Below are 15078 nucleotides of genomic sequence, written 5' to 3'. Positions count from 1 at the left end.
ACTGGCCTATAATTACTAGGATCCTCCTTCCCACCCTTTTTGTGAATAGGTGTCATATCGGCCAGATTCCAGTCATCTGGAACCTCGCCAGTGAGCTAAGACTTGGTAAATTGTTGTAGTGTGCTTTTATACTTTATAATACTATGTAATAGTTTTGGTTTTGTATCCCCTTATTTTCCCCAAATGATGTACCCCTTTTTTGTACCCCCTTCCTCTACCTGTGTAATCATTCTCCTGTGTTGAGATCATCCCCAAATCCCCGCCCTGGCTCTCTGTCAGTCACTCAGCATCCCATCCCCTCTGTCTAGAACCTTTGGTCCAAGTCATTGAGTGATTAGTCCAAGGCCAGTGGGCAGCCCCCTAAGTATTATTTTATATGCTATCCCAAATGTCCATCCCTAAGGTTGCATCCCTGAAGGGTCTTTATTGGTCAACAAATGTATCTACCTTCGGTTTCCTCCCCCCCCTTTAAATGTAACCTTGAGATTCCTTTTGTTTTACTCTGAGCAAGGTGCACCACTGAGGTGTGGGGCTCCCTCAGAGCTCCAAATAAACCTTGGACTGGCCCCCTCCTGAGAGTCGGCCTTTTATCCTCTACCGATGTCTCCAGTGTCTCCTCTGATACAAAGGCGACTAGCCTAGCTGCCCTCAGTACCCTCGGGGCACCAGAGAGTGTCCCCCCGCTGTCGGTCGCTTTGGGGCTGCCCCCCCCCATTGTCTGCTGACCCGGGGCTGGCCGGGGTTCATTGGGACGCACCTCCAGAGAGACAGAGACAGTAAATGATGGAGAGTGGCCTCACAAGCTCATCTTCCAGCTCTCTCATCATCCTGGGATGGATCCCATCTGGTCCCATAGATTTGTGAATATCCAAGCATCTCAGAAGTTCTCTGACTGACTCCTCTTGGATAATGGGGGTACTATCCTGTTCCCTGGCACCATCAACCAACCCAAGAGGACAGTTGTCCTGGGGACAAGCCGTCTTCCCACTAAAGACCCAGGCAAAGAAGGCGTTAAGCACTTCTGCCTTCTCATCTGCAGTCACTAAGTTCCCTCTCTCATCCAGTAAAGAACAAAGGTTGGTCTCACCCTTCCTTTTACCATTAATATATTTGTAAAAACATTTTTTATTATCCTTTACAGAAGTTGCCATTTTAAGTTCAAACTGAGCTTTGGCCTCCCTAATTTTTTTCTACACGCTCTTGCAGCCCCCTTAGATACTTCCTGAGAGACCTGACCCTCCTTCCAAAGATGGTACATCCTCCTTTTATTCCTAAGTTCCTTCAAGACCTCGTTGCCCATCCAAGCTGGACGTTTACCTCATCAACTTGTCTTTCGGCACACAGGGACAGTTTGTTCCTGTGCCCTCAAGATCTCTGTTTTGAAGCACGCCTACCTATCCTGGACTCCTTTGTTTTTAAGGACTGCTTCCCAAGGAACTCTCTGAATAAGTCTCCTAAGTAGGCCAAAGTCTGCCCTCCGTAAGTCCAATGTAAGAGTCTTTTTAATGTTCCTCCTCATTTCACCAAATATCAAGAACTCTACAATTTCATGATAACTCTGCCCCAAGAGGCCTTCAACCATCACATCTCCCACCAGCCCATCTCTATTTGAAAACAGCAGGTCTAACATAGTCCCTCCCCTGGTGGGCCCACCCACCAGCTGTGACAAAAAGTTGTCCTCCATACACTCTAAAAATTTCCTGGACTGCCTCTTTTCTGCTGTATTAAGTTTCCAGAAGATGTCTGGTAGGTTCATGTCACCTACAAGAACAAGGGCTGATGATCCTGAAACAGTACCTAGCTGCTTATAGAATAAGTTGTCCATCTCTTCTACCTGGTTGGGTGATCAATAACAGACTCCCAGCAGGATGTCAGCCTTGTTGGCTTTCCCCTTAATTCTTACCCATAGGCATTCAACTCCATCTTTATTAGTTTCAATACCTATGGTGTCAAAAGCCTCCTTAATATAAAGGGCCACCCCTCCACCTCTTCTCCCTTTCCTGTCTTTTCTGAAGAGCTTGTAGCCATCCAGTGCAGTGCTCCAACTATGTGAGTCATCCCACCATATTTCTGTGATGGCGACTACATGATAGCTCTGCTGTTGCACCATGGCCTTCAGCTCTTCCTGTTTGTTACCTGTGCTACATGCACCTCAGCTGGGCTACTGATTTCTCCCCTCACTCAGGCTTACCACCCTTGGGCCTGCTTCCAGACAGCCCAGATGCATCCCCTTCCCCCTTCAAACTTAGTTTAAAGCCCTTTCAAGAAGGTCTGCCAGTTCATGAGCTAAAAATAGATAAAGGCAGAGGGGCAGGAAGGTAAATCAGCAGCCACATCAGTCAATCAGGCTGCAGCTAAACCAGACAGGGAACCTAAGCCAATGGCGGTTCCTTCTATCCAGAGAAGAAAACACAAAACCCAAACCAACCACCCAGTGGATGATGATGCAGGGGAAGGACCCTCAAAGTCAGCAGAGGACTCAGAACCAGAAATCATTATTGAGTCCCTGTCCATGAAGGACCTTTGGGCCTAAGAAAGGATTACACCCAACAGTCTGATGAATCTATATTAAGTTGGTTAGTCCATATTCGGGACGCTGCATATGATAATACAATTTTGGACCCTACTGAAGTAAGGCATTTGGGATTCCTGTCACATGATTCAGGTATCGACCAAGGCGTGGCAAGGGCGCCTGACTCCCTCAGTCTCTGGACACAGCTCTTGAGAAGTGTAAAGGAAAGATACCTGCCAGCAATGAGGACAGACAGGGAAGACTGATTCTGTGATCAGAATCCGAATTTATTGTGGACTACTGATGCTTACATACTGTTTTAAGAAGACTAGTAATGTTTACTACAATGATTAGGTTAAAATCACATACAGAAACTTATGCATATTATAACATCTCTTGCTTGCAGAGTTTAATTAAATTTTCTTTTTCCTGTAAACCCATCTGATATAATCTTCTTAAAATCTCAATTTATTTCTCAAAGTTCTGTTTGGTCTTGCCAAGGCATCCTATTATTAAATCTCTTATGCTAACCAGGTCCAAAGTCCATAATCTGTCTTGTGTCTCAATATCCCAACAGATACCTGTGCCAAGAAGATCTCCAGCTACAGCAAACCCCGTGGAAGACCATAGAACAAGGGATTCAATGCTTGAGAGAACTGGTGGTGGCAGAGATTGCTTTCTCAGCTGACCAAACAATTAAGAGTCCAGACATGGTAAAATATACACCAGTGATGTGGCTAAAACTCGTATGACTTGGGCCACAAGAATACTCTTCTGCTTTAGCATATGCAGATGCCGTGCATGGCCCAACACATGCAAGAATCTCAACTGTGGAAACATGTCTGTCAGAGCGCATACAAAAGTGGAAGACAGGATGGAGGAGAATCACCAGAAAATCAAGAAGGAGCTTAAAGAGGACCTTCTCCAAATCTCGCCAGTAGAGACCAAAGGTTCTGTTACCAGATGCAAATGTCCCTCAGCTAGGGAGAGAGGGTACCCCCCACGAGCTGAGCTGTGGTTCTTCCTGTGTGACTGTGGGGAAAACATGAGGAGATGGGATGGAAAACCCATCACTGCTCTGGCGCAAAGGGCGCATGAATTGAAGGAGGGCAAGACTTAGAGAGGAAGTTCAACCAGAAAGGAAGTAGCTCCAGTTGCCCGTAGCTGAGTTGCTAGACATGATGGAAGAAAAGATGACATGTCTGATCCCCTTGAAGGAACCTCTAGAAAGTATGCCTAGGAAGGGAAGGACTAGTGGGACCCTGCCTCTAGCAAGGTAGAGGCCAGGGAAAACCATGTCTTTTGGACTGTGTGGATACAATGGCCTGACACATCAGAACCACAAAAATATGAGGCCTTGGTTGACACTGGTGCACAGCGCATGCTAATTCCATCATGACACGTGGGGGCAGAACCTGTTTATATTGCTGGTGTGACAGGGGGATTGCAGGATTTGACCCTGGTGGAAGCTGATGTAAGCCTGACTGGAAAAGAATGGAAGAAACATCCCATTGTAACTGGCCCAGAGTCCCCGTGCATTTTGGGCATAGATTACCTCCAAAGTGGGTATTTCAAAGACCCAAAGGGACTCAGGTGGGTGTTTGGGATAGCTGCTGTGGAGACAGAGGGCATTAAGCAGTTGAACACCTTGCCAGAACTATCAGAAAACCCATCTGCAGTAGGACTTCTGAAGGGAGAAGAGCAACAAGTACCAATTGCTACTTCGACAGCACACCGCTGGCAGTATTGGACAAATCAAGATGCTGTGATTCCCATCTATGATACATGACCTGGAGAGCCAAGGGGTGGTCAGCAAAACCCACTCACCCTTCAACAGTCCCATATGGCCTGTGAGCAAATCTGAAGGAGAATGGACATAGATCTTGGCCTGATGCCACTTGCTTTAACTTTGGTGATTCCCCATGGAAGACCCCTCATCTGCCTCACAACCGCCATCAAGGATGGAGATTGAAGCTTGTTGAGAAGGATGAAAGTTTGACAAGAAAGTCTCACAGATACATATGCTTAGCAGAAAGATTTTTGAATGTAGAAGCTGAGGAAGGAATAGTGATGGAAGCAAGTTTTGATATAGAAGAAAAGAATTGCTGAGCCAGTCTAACTGGATAACCACGGAGGCAAAGGGTATGTTAGTTAGAAGGGGGTTTTTATGACTTAGAACAAAGGATAAACCCACCTCAAACAAGAAAATGTTTTTACCAAGCAGAAAGATAGCACAGGCAAACAAGTCAGCAGATGTTGCAAGTAGAAAAAAGGTCTCAGAATTTTCCACTGCAAGAAAACTGAAAAACAACTTCTAGCTTAAACTGTAATGTACTAACCTTTAGTGACTGGAGAATAGTAACATGAATATGGTAATTATAGTAGTTATGATAGGCTATAGATAAAAGTTAAGGTATAGATTGGTTCTACTGTATTAAGATGCTCAGCAAAGAAAAGTATATAATGCATTTGTAACCTAAACTAAGGGTCTCCAGGCCTGTCTGCAGCTGCAGCTGACAGCTGTAGGCACAGGCTCTGTCGCCCATGACCCTGGACTGCTGTAACATCTTGTATGTAATAAACTGCATTTTGGAAGAGCCGCCTGGAGTCCCGCATCTCTCATTCAGGCTCTTACAGAAGCCCCCTCCCAAGGACTAAGACTGAGACCCTTAAAATTCTAACACAGGGGCGCTGGCCTGACTGAAGCGGGATGTCTGCCAAGTGTTCCCTGCAGGTGTGTTCGCTGGACCAAGACTGGTTTCCCATGGGAACCAGTCCTGAAACAATGGGCCCCGCTCACTGCTAGGACTGGTTTGTCCTGTTCGGAACTGGACTGTCTGTACTTGTTCTCAACAGACTTGTTCTCCACTGTCCTGTACCTGTTCCATCGACATAAGACTATAAAAGAACCCTGAGTTAACCAAAGACTTTGAGATTCTCCCCGACGTGACCACAGATCTATTGGCCAGACCACGAGGATTTAGTCTCCCTGTTGGTAGCTATTCCCCCCCCTTTTTATCTCTCTCTCTCTCTCTCTCCTTTATCTCCTTTCTAATCCTTCTGCTGTGGGCACTCAATAAAAGGTACATTTGTTTTGATTAATACTGAAAGTCCCCTGTTGTGTGTCTTTTGCACTCTGAGATTGGTAAAATGAACCATCACGATCCCTGCTTATACTAGTGGATCATGACACTGTGGACTATTGTGCAATGAATGAAGTGACTCCGCCGCTGAGCGCTGCCATGCCGGGCATGTTGGAGCTGCACTACGACCTGGAGTCCAAGGCAGCAAATTGGTAAGCCACTATTGACATTGCCAATGCATTTTTCTCTATTCCTCTGGCAGCAGAGTGCATGCCTCAGTGCCTTGGTTTACAAGACAGGTGTCTGCTAGGGAAGGCAGAAAAAGCCTCCCTTGGAATGGAGAATGTAAACCCCCTCCCTCTGAATTAGTAGAATTTTGAAAATAAGGGGCTCTCAGGCAAAGATATGGGAATAGGAATAACAGTTCCTTTATTAGTATGTATAATAAAGCTAACAAACAACAACAACTATGGCATTAACAACAAACAGAACCCAGTACCAGCCTTATTGGCTGCAGGCACTTTCCCATTTGGTGTAGTTAAGGTCACAGCTGGCAGGGGCACTGGCAGGCTCCCGGTGGACAGGGCAGGTGCGATGATCTCTATGTGGCTGCAGGGGGCGCTCTGGCGCAGGCTCAAGGAGCACGTGGCAATGGCAGCTTGGCCGAGATGAGAAGGGATGGAGGAGAGGCCTCACTTCACAAACCCCCAAGGCAGCGTATCCCGGTGCCTCTAGCAGGACTCTCAGGAGCAGCAGGCTGGAAAAGGCAGGAATGAGCAGAAATCCCGGGACAGTGAACGAGAATGTCCCAAAACTCCATGGCAAATTGCTGGAACCAGCAGGATGTCCTGGCAGGGCAGGGGAATGCAGGGGCCCAGCAGCAGAAGAAAAGTTCCCTGCTGGGTCACAGTGGTGGTAGGAGAAGGCAGCAGGGACGGAGCCTCACAATGGTGGCAAATCCTCTCCACAGTGCCTGCAGCCTGTCTCCCCTCTGGTGCCGGTGCCAATAGAGCAAGACCCAGCCAGGAATTGCCCCCAGCTCCTTCTCCCAGCCCGAATCTCCCGGTATCTCCACCTCCCCCCCTCCCTTCCCCCGAGAAACTCCCAAAAACCAAGTCTCATGCCATCAGTTTCCATTAGCAACTCAATGGGAAGAAATTCCACAGATGATAAGGAAAGAACAGGAAAAATAAAACCAAAACCCAAGCCCCAAAACTCAGTTTGCCTTCACCTGGAGGGATGTGTAATACACCTGGAACTGACTACCCCGGTGTGGAAGCACAGTCCTGCCATCTGCCATGGACTGATCCAGACTGCACTGGAAAAGGGTGAGGTTCCAGAACACCTGCAGTACATCAATGACATCATTGTGTGGGGGAATATGGCAGCAGAAGTATTTGAGAAAGGAGATATTATAGATGAGTAAATGGTTGGCTCTGACAATTAAGGGGTAAACATTATATGTATTTTTAAACAAGTTTTATCAATGTATAGTTATGTTGCTGCAATGTGCTCCCCCTGGTATGTGTTATCATGGGATTGTCCTGGGTTGACTATATGATGCTTTTATCCCCAATCGTCTTGTTCTGTTTATACTGAATAATAAGTTTTACACCTTTAAGACTCTCTTCCAGACAGTGAGGAGGGGAGGGAAGAAGCGCGCAGTTTGTTTTCAGACTGCTCTCACTCCTCCACATTCCTGCTCCTGGACTGTGTTGTCTGCGGATGGACAGACAGCCGGACAGAGCTCCTTTTTTCCCTTTTTCTTGCTTTTAGTTAGTTTTAGCTAGCTGAGGCAAAGAAGTTCTCTGCATTGTGATTTTTTTCCTTTTTTCTTGGACCTGTTCAAGCCTGCTCTGGACTGAACACCCAGAAGAGCACCGGCAGCTCCACCTGTGGCCCCCCTGGCCGGGCCTGGGCCACGGCGTTTCCAGCACCAGAGAGACTGATCAGAGACTGAGTGAGCCGAGCTGCAACCTGGGGAGGGGACTGTTCTGAGTTTGCTTTCTTTGGAGCAGTGAGAAGTTTTATTGTTAATATTGTTTGGTTTCTATTGTTTAATAAACAGGTTTCTTTCCACTTTTCTCCAAGGAGATATTTTCTCCCGAACCGGTTGGAGGGGGGAGGGGCAATTGAATCTGCTTTTGTAGAGAAGCCCCTTTGGGGGTTATCTCCCAAACTTGCCCTAAACCAGGACAAATACAGTTAGTGGCGCCCAACGTGGGGCTCGAGAAAGTGGAAAAAAACCCTTTATTGATTGCAGATTGGTTGTGCTTGCTGTGCAGTAGGTTAAAGTACCCAGTAGCCATGTTATTTGAATTTGTAATGTCTCTTGGGGAGGCTTTTATGTGGCTCTGGTCTCTAGACCTTTTTGAGGTTTCAATACCTTTCTGGTCACTAGGATTATTGTCCCTATCACGTAGTTTTTGCGGTAAAGGGGCACGGATTGGATTAGCTATTGTGCTGGCCTTGGTGATAATGATTTATAGGGCGTTTACAAAGATACTGGCGTCTGTTTACGATATGTATGGTTTATGGTTTCTTCGTCCTACCCTGCATCCCAGTTCTAGCAGTATGTTTTGGGAATTTATTAGTAATTACACCCAGCTAGTTAGAGGAGGAGCAGGGAATGAGGCTTTCCAGCCTTTCCTTTCCTTCTTCTCCTTTGAATCTGTTATGTCACTTTTGGAGAATGTTCAGTTTCCCCTGAATGTTAAAGAGACCATCTTTCTGGTATTTAATCTCGTAAGCTTCCTCTATATGGTCTGCAGCTTCTCTAGAATGAGGGCCGAGTTGTCTAGAAGAGCTGATGAGACCCCTGACCCAGAAGTAGACCCACGTGTGGAGAATCCTGAGTGGGGTGGAAAATGGGAAAATATGGGCCAAATCCTGAAAGAATTCTCTGACCCTATAGTCTGGGACTTTCTCCATGAACAAATTCAGAACCCAGCTGAGGTGGGGAAATATCTGAAAGAGAAATATCATGATGACCCTAAGGAGAAAAGGATCATTGCAGTGAGCTGGGCCCTGGCATATGCTTATCGCACACTGCTAGATACTGTAGGGCAGCAGACAGAGGAAGGGGGGCAGGGAGATACATCATCAGCTATCCCAGTCGCTCAGGTTGCAGCCAACACCCCAGGCTCAAAGCCAGCAGCTAAACCACATAGTGAGCCTAAGCCAGCAGTTAAACCAGACAATAAGCCTCAACCAATGGCTGTTGCTACTAGCACTAGAAGTGGGAAGTGCACAGACAAGACCGATCGACCAGTGGATGATGATGATGATGATGCAGGAGAAGGACCCTCAACATTTCCTGACATAAAATCAGGAGTCAAGGCAACTGGCACAAGATCAGAAGCCAATATTGAGTCCTTCTCCCTGAAGGACCTGCGTGGCCTAAGGAAGGATTACACCCGACGATCTGATGAATCCATAATTAGCTGGTTAGTCCGTCTTTGGGATGCTGCAGGCGAGGCTACAATTCTGGACGGCACAGAAGCGAGGCATTTGGGATCCCTGTCACATGATCCTGTCATCGACCAAGGCATGATGAGGGGGGCTAACCCTCACAGCCTCTGGGCACGGGTCTTGGACAGTGTAGCACAAAGATACCTGTGTGCCGATGATCTCTACATGCAGCAAACACAGTGGAAAACCATAGAACAAGGGATTCAACGCTTGAGGGAAATGGCAGTGGCGGAGATTATATTCTCAGATGACATAACAACTAGGAACCCAGACTTGGTACCATGCACATCTGTGATGTGGCAAAAACTGGTACGACTTGGGCCACATGAATATGCATCTGCTCTAGCTATTATGAAGCGGGATGACACAGATGAGACCGTGCTTGACATGGCAAGGAAGCTCCGAGCTTATGCAGATGCTGTACATGGCCCAACACATGCCAGAATCGCAGCGGTGGAAACACGTCTGCAGAGATTAGAAGATAAGATAGAGGAGAATCATAAGAAGCTCAGAGAGGAGATTAAAGAAAACCTTCTCCAAATCTCGGCAGTACAGATCAGAGGTTCTGGTACCCAACGCAGACGTTCCCCAGATGGAGAGAGAAGGTACACCCCACGAGCTGAGCTGTGGTTCTTCCTGCGTGATTGTGGAGAAAACATGAGGCTATGGGATGGAAAATCCACCGCTGCTCTGGCCCGAAGGGTGCGTGAATTGAAGGAAGACAGGGCTCAGAGAGGAAGTTCCACCACAAGGAAAGCAGCTCCAGTTGCCCATAGCCGAACTGCCAGGTATGATGATGATGATGACATGTCTAATCCCCTTGAAGGAACCTCTAAGACATATGCCCACGGAAAGAAGGATAACCAGGCTTAGAGGGGCCCTGCCTCTAGCCAGGTAGAGGCTAGGGAAAATCGTGTTTTCTGGACGGTGTGGATTCGTTGGCCTGGCACATCGGAACCACAAGAGTATAAAGCTTTGGTCGACACTGGTGCACAGTGTACCATAATTCCATCAAGACACGTGGGGACAGAATCCGTTTCTATCGCTGGTGTGACAGGGGGATCACAAGACTTCACTTTGGTGGAAGCTGATGTGAGCTTGACTGGGAATGAGTGGAAGAAACATCCTATTGTGACTGGCCCAGAGGCCCCATGTATCCTGGGCATAGATTATCTGCGAAGTGGGTATTTCAAAGACCCAAAAGGACTGAGGTGGGCATTTGGGATAGCAGCTGTAGTGACAGAGGGCGTCCAGCAATTGAATACCTTGCCTGGACTGTCTGAGAATCCATCTACAGTAGGGCTTCTGAAGGGAGAAGAGCAACAGGTACCAATTGCCACTTCCACAGTGCATCGTCGACAGTATAGAACCACTCGAGATGCTGTGATTCCCATCCATAAGATGATCCGAGAGCTAGAGAGCCAAGGGGTGGTCAGCAAGACCCACTCACCCTTCAACAGCCCCATCTGGCCTGTGCGTAAATCTGAAGGAGAATGGAGACTGACGGTGGACTACCGTGCATTGAATGAAGTGACTCCACCACTGAGCGCTGCTGTGCCAGACATATTAGAGCTCCAGTATGAGCTTGAGTCCAAGGCAGCGAAGTGGTATGCCACTATCGATATTGCCAATGCATTTTTCTCCATTCCGCTGGCAGCAGAATGCAGGCCTCAGTTTGCCTTCACCTGGAGAGGTGTGCAGTACACTTGGAACCGGCTGCCCCAGGGGTGGAAGCACAGTCCTACCATCTGCCATGGACTGATCCAGAGTACACTAGAAAAGGGTGAAGCTCCAGAACATCTACAATATATTGATGACATCATTGTATGGGGAAAGACAGCAGCAGAAGTGTTTGAGAAAGGAGAGAAAATTATCCAGATTCTCCTGAAAGCCGGCTTTGCCATCAAGAAGAGCAAAGTCAAGGGACCTGCTCAAGAGATCCAGTTTCTGGGAGTGAAGTGGCAAGACGGACGGCGTCAGATTCCCACTGATGTCATCAACAAGATAACAGCAATGTCTCCACCATCCAACAAGAAGGAAACACAAGCTTTCCTGGGTGCCATAGGTTTTTGGAGAATGCATATTCCTGAGTACAGCCAGATCGTGAGCCCTCTCTATCTAGTCACCCGTAAGAAGAACACTTTCCACTGGGGCCCTGAACAGCAACAAGCCTTCGTCCAGATTAAGCAGGAGATCGCTCATGCGGTAGCCCTTGGCCCAGTCAGGACAGGACCAGATGTGAAGAATGTGCTCTATTCTGCAGCCGGGAACCATGGTTTGTCCTGGAGCCCTCGGCAGAAGGTGCCTGGGGAGACTCGAGGCCGACCACTGGGATTTTGGAGTCGAAGCTACAGAGGGTCTGAAGCCAACTATACTCCAACAGAGAAGGAAATTTTAGCAGCCTATGAAGGAGTCCAAGCTGCCTCAGAGGTAATAGGCACCGAAGCACAACTCCTCCTGGCACCCCGACTACCAGTACTGGGGTGGATGTTCAAAGCAAAGATTCCCTCTACCCACCATGCCACCAGTGCTACATGGAGTAAGTGGATTGCTCTCATAACACAGCGCGCCCGTATTGGAAAGCTGAATCGCCCTGGGATTCTGGAAATAATTACAAACTGGCCAGAAGGTGAAAACTTCAGTCTCACTGATGAAGAGGAACAAGAAGTGACACGTGCTGAAGAAGCTCCTCCATATAACCAACTGCCAGCGGAAGAAACACGCTATGCTCTTTTTACTGATGGTTCCTGTCGCATGGTAGGAATGAATTGGAAGTGGAAAGCAGCTGTATGGAGCCCCACACGACAGGTTGCAGAGGCCACTGAAGGAGAAGGTGGATCAAGCCAACTTGCCGAACTCAAAGCTGTTCAACTGGCCTTGGACATTGCTGAAAGAGAGAGGTGGCCAAAGCTCTACCTCTATACTGATTCATGGATGGTAGCCAATGCTCTGTGGGGATGGCTGGAGAGGTGGAAAGAGGCTAATTGGCAGCGTAGAGGAAAACCAATTTGGGCTGTTGAAGAGTGGAAAGACATCGCTACCAGGGTAGGGAGGCTACCTGTGAAGGTCCGCCATGTAGATGCCCATGTGCCCAAGAGTAGAGCCAATGAGGAGCACCAAAACAATGAGCAGGTAGACCAGGCTGCAAAGATAGGGGTGTCCAAGATAGACCTAGATTGGGAGCACAAGGGAGAGTTATTCCTAGCTCAATGGGCCCATGATGCCTCAGGCCATCAGGGTAGAGATGCCACCTATAAGTGGGCACGAGACCGAGGGGTGGATTTAACCATGGACAGTATTTCTCAGGTTATCCACGACTGTGAGACGTGTGCTGCCATCAAACAGGCCAAGAGGGTGAAGCCCCTATGGTATGGTGGGCGGTGGTCCAAGTACAAGTATGGGGAGGCCTGGCAGATTGACTACATCACACTGCCCCAGACACGCCAAGGCAAGCGCTACGTGCTCACAATGGTAGAAGCCACCACAGGGTGGTTGGAGACCTATCCTGTGCCTCATGCTACTGCCCGTAACACCATCCTGGGCCTTGAAAAGCAAGTCCTGTGGAGACATGGTACCCCGGAGAGGATTGAGTCAGACAACGGGACTCATTTCAAGAACAGCCTTATCAGCACCTGGGCCAGAGAACATGGCATTGAGTGGGTGTACCATATCCCCTACCATGCACCAGCTGCGGGAAAAGTAGAAAGGTACAATGGGCTGCTAAAAACCACCTTAAAAGCCTTAGGTGGGGGATCTTTCAAAAATTGGGAGCAGCATCTGGCAAAGGCCACCTGGTTAGTTAATACCCGAGGCTCTACTAACCGAGTGGGCCCTGCCCAATCAGAGCCTTTGCATAGAGTAGATGGAGACAAAGTCCCAGTGGTACATGTCAGGGGTTTGTTAGGGAAGACAGTTTGGATCAATCCTGCCTCAAGTAGAGACAAACCCATTCGCGGGGTTGTTTTTGCTCAGGGACCAGGTTGCACATGGTGGATAATGCAAAAAGATGGAAGAACACGATGTGTACCTCAGGGAGATCTGATTGTTGGGTGAGAACCATGTATAAATATCACTGTTTGCTGAATGTTGCCACCATTGTCTGTGTATAGCTGTATATTAGATGTATAATGTATGTGTTTGTAGAGTTAGAATATATATATTAGTTTTAGTAGTAAGGTGACGATATGGGGATAAGGGGTGGAATGTCCTGGGTTGACTATATGATGCTTTTATCCCCAATCGTCTTGTTCTGTTTATACTGAATAATAAGTTTTACACCTTTAAGACTCTCTTCCAGACAGTGAGGAGGGGAGGGAAGAAGCGCGCAGTTTGTTTTCAGACTGCTCTCACTCCTCCACATTCCTGCTCCTGGACTGTGTTGTCTGCGGATGGACAGACAGCCGGACAGAGCTCCTTTTTTCCCTTTTTCTTGCTTTTAGTTAGTTTTAGCTAGCTGAGGCAAAGAAGTTCTCTGCATTGTGATTTTTTTCCTTTTTTCTTGGACCTGTTCAAGCCTGCTCTGGACTGAACACCCAGAAGAGCACCGGCAGCTCCACCTGTGGCCCCCCTGGCCGGGCCTGGGCCACGGCATTTCCAGCACCAGAGAGACTGATCAGAGACTGAGTGAGCCGAGCTGCAACCTGGGGAGGGGACTGTTCTGAGTTTGCTTTCTTTGGAGCAGTGAGAAGTTTTATTGTTAATATTGTTTGGTTTCTATTGTTTAATAAACAGGTTTCTTTCCACTTTTCTCCAAGGAGATATTTTCTCCCGAACCGGTTGGAGGGGGGAGGGGCAATTGAATCTGCTTTTGTAGAGAAGCCCCTTTGGGGGTTATCTCCCAAACTTGCCCTAAACCAGGACAGGGATGGTCTTGGTAATCCGGGGATTTGGGAAGGTTGGCTTGTTACTATGGCAGCCCCTGACCTCCAATCAGAATGTAAGAAAGCAACTTCTACCACTGGACAGTAAGGAAGGAGTTGACTGACAAGGTTCTAGGAGGGGCTAGAGATATAAAAGGCAAAGTGTCCATCTTGAAGATGAACCAGTCATGTGGTAGGCAGCCACGAGGGAGGTTCTCAGGCCTGTTTTTCCTTATTTATTCCTTTTGTTGTATTATTGTTAAGGTTTAATAAACCTTTACATTTTTTTTAAGTGAGCAGTCATTTCTCACAGAGACAAAATCATCCAGATTCTCCTGGAAGCCAGTTTTGCCATCAAGAAGAGCAAAGTCAATGGACCTGCTCGAGAGATCCAGTTCCTGAGAGTGAAGTGGCAAGATGCACATAGAATTCCATAGAATTCTGCAGGATGACATCATCCCATTGTGAAATGCCCTGCCCTGGGGGATGTACCAAACATTCCTACCTGTATATAATCTGGGGTTGGGACACCATGATACCACCACTGGATTCCCAGAGGACAGGAGCTCTCGATAACCACCACTGGATCTCTAGAGAAGGACCAGACCTTTCTACAGGATCACCATTTTGACAAGACCACATCCATCACTCCAGTCAGACTGCTGCCACCACCCTAACTAACAGGGTATCAAGTTGTATTCTGACTTTGTCAGTTTAAGCCAGTGTTTCTATGCTATTGCCTTTATTGTAATTTTTCCTATTAAATTGTAGTTCTGACTTGGAATATCTTGCAAGATATTTGTGTGGAGTTAATTCCTCCCAGTGGTTTGCTTTCAAACTAGCACACCAGGGTAAGATATTCTTGTGCTTACTGCTCACCTTTGTCTAGCTAGGAAGGACTTTCCTGAGCCTGTACCAGCAAGTCTGTCTTCTGCCGCTTTTTTATGCAGTCATTCCCTGTAAAGAGAAACTTACTAGTGAATAACAATAAACAATGATGATCAACTAATTTACAGTTAATTATTATTATTATTATTATTATTATTATTATTATTATTATTAATTCTTCTTCACAAATGAGAACTAACCTGGTTTGAATTTCAAGCATTATATTTTCAAGAATGGGGTTATGGCAGTCTTCCTTTTCAATAAT

This window comes from Passer domesticus, chromosome W, assembly GCF_036417665.1.
Source record: "Passer domesticus isolate bPasDom1 chromosome W, bPasDom1.hap1, whole genome shotgun sequence".
Classification (NCBI taxonomy): Eukaryota; Metazoa; Chordata; class Aves; order Passeriformes; family Passeridae; genus Passer; species Passer domesticus.
The sequence above is the reverse complement of the archived record's forward strand: the minus strand, read 5'-3'. Positions refer to the sequence as shown.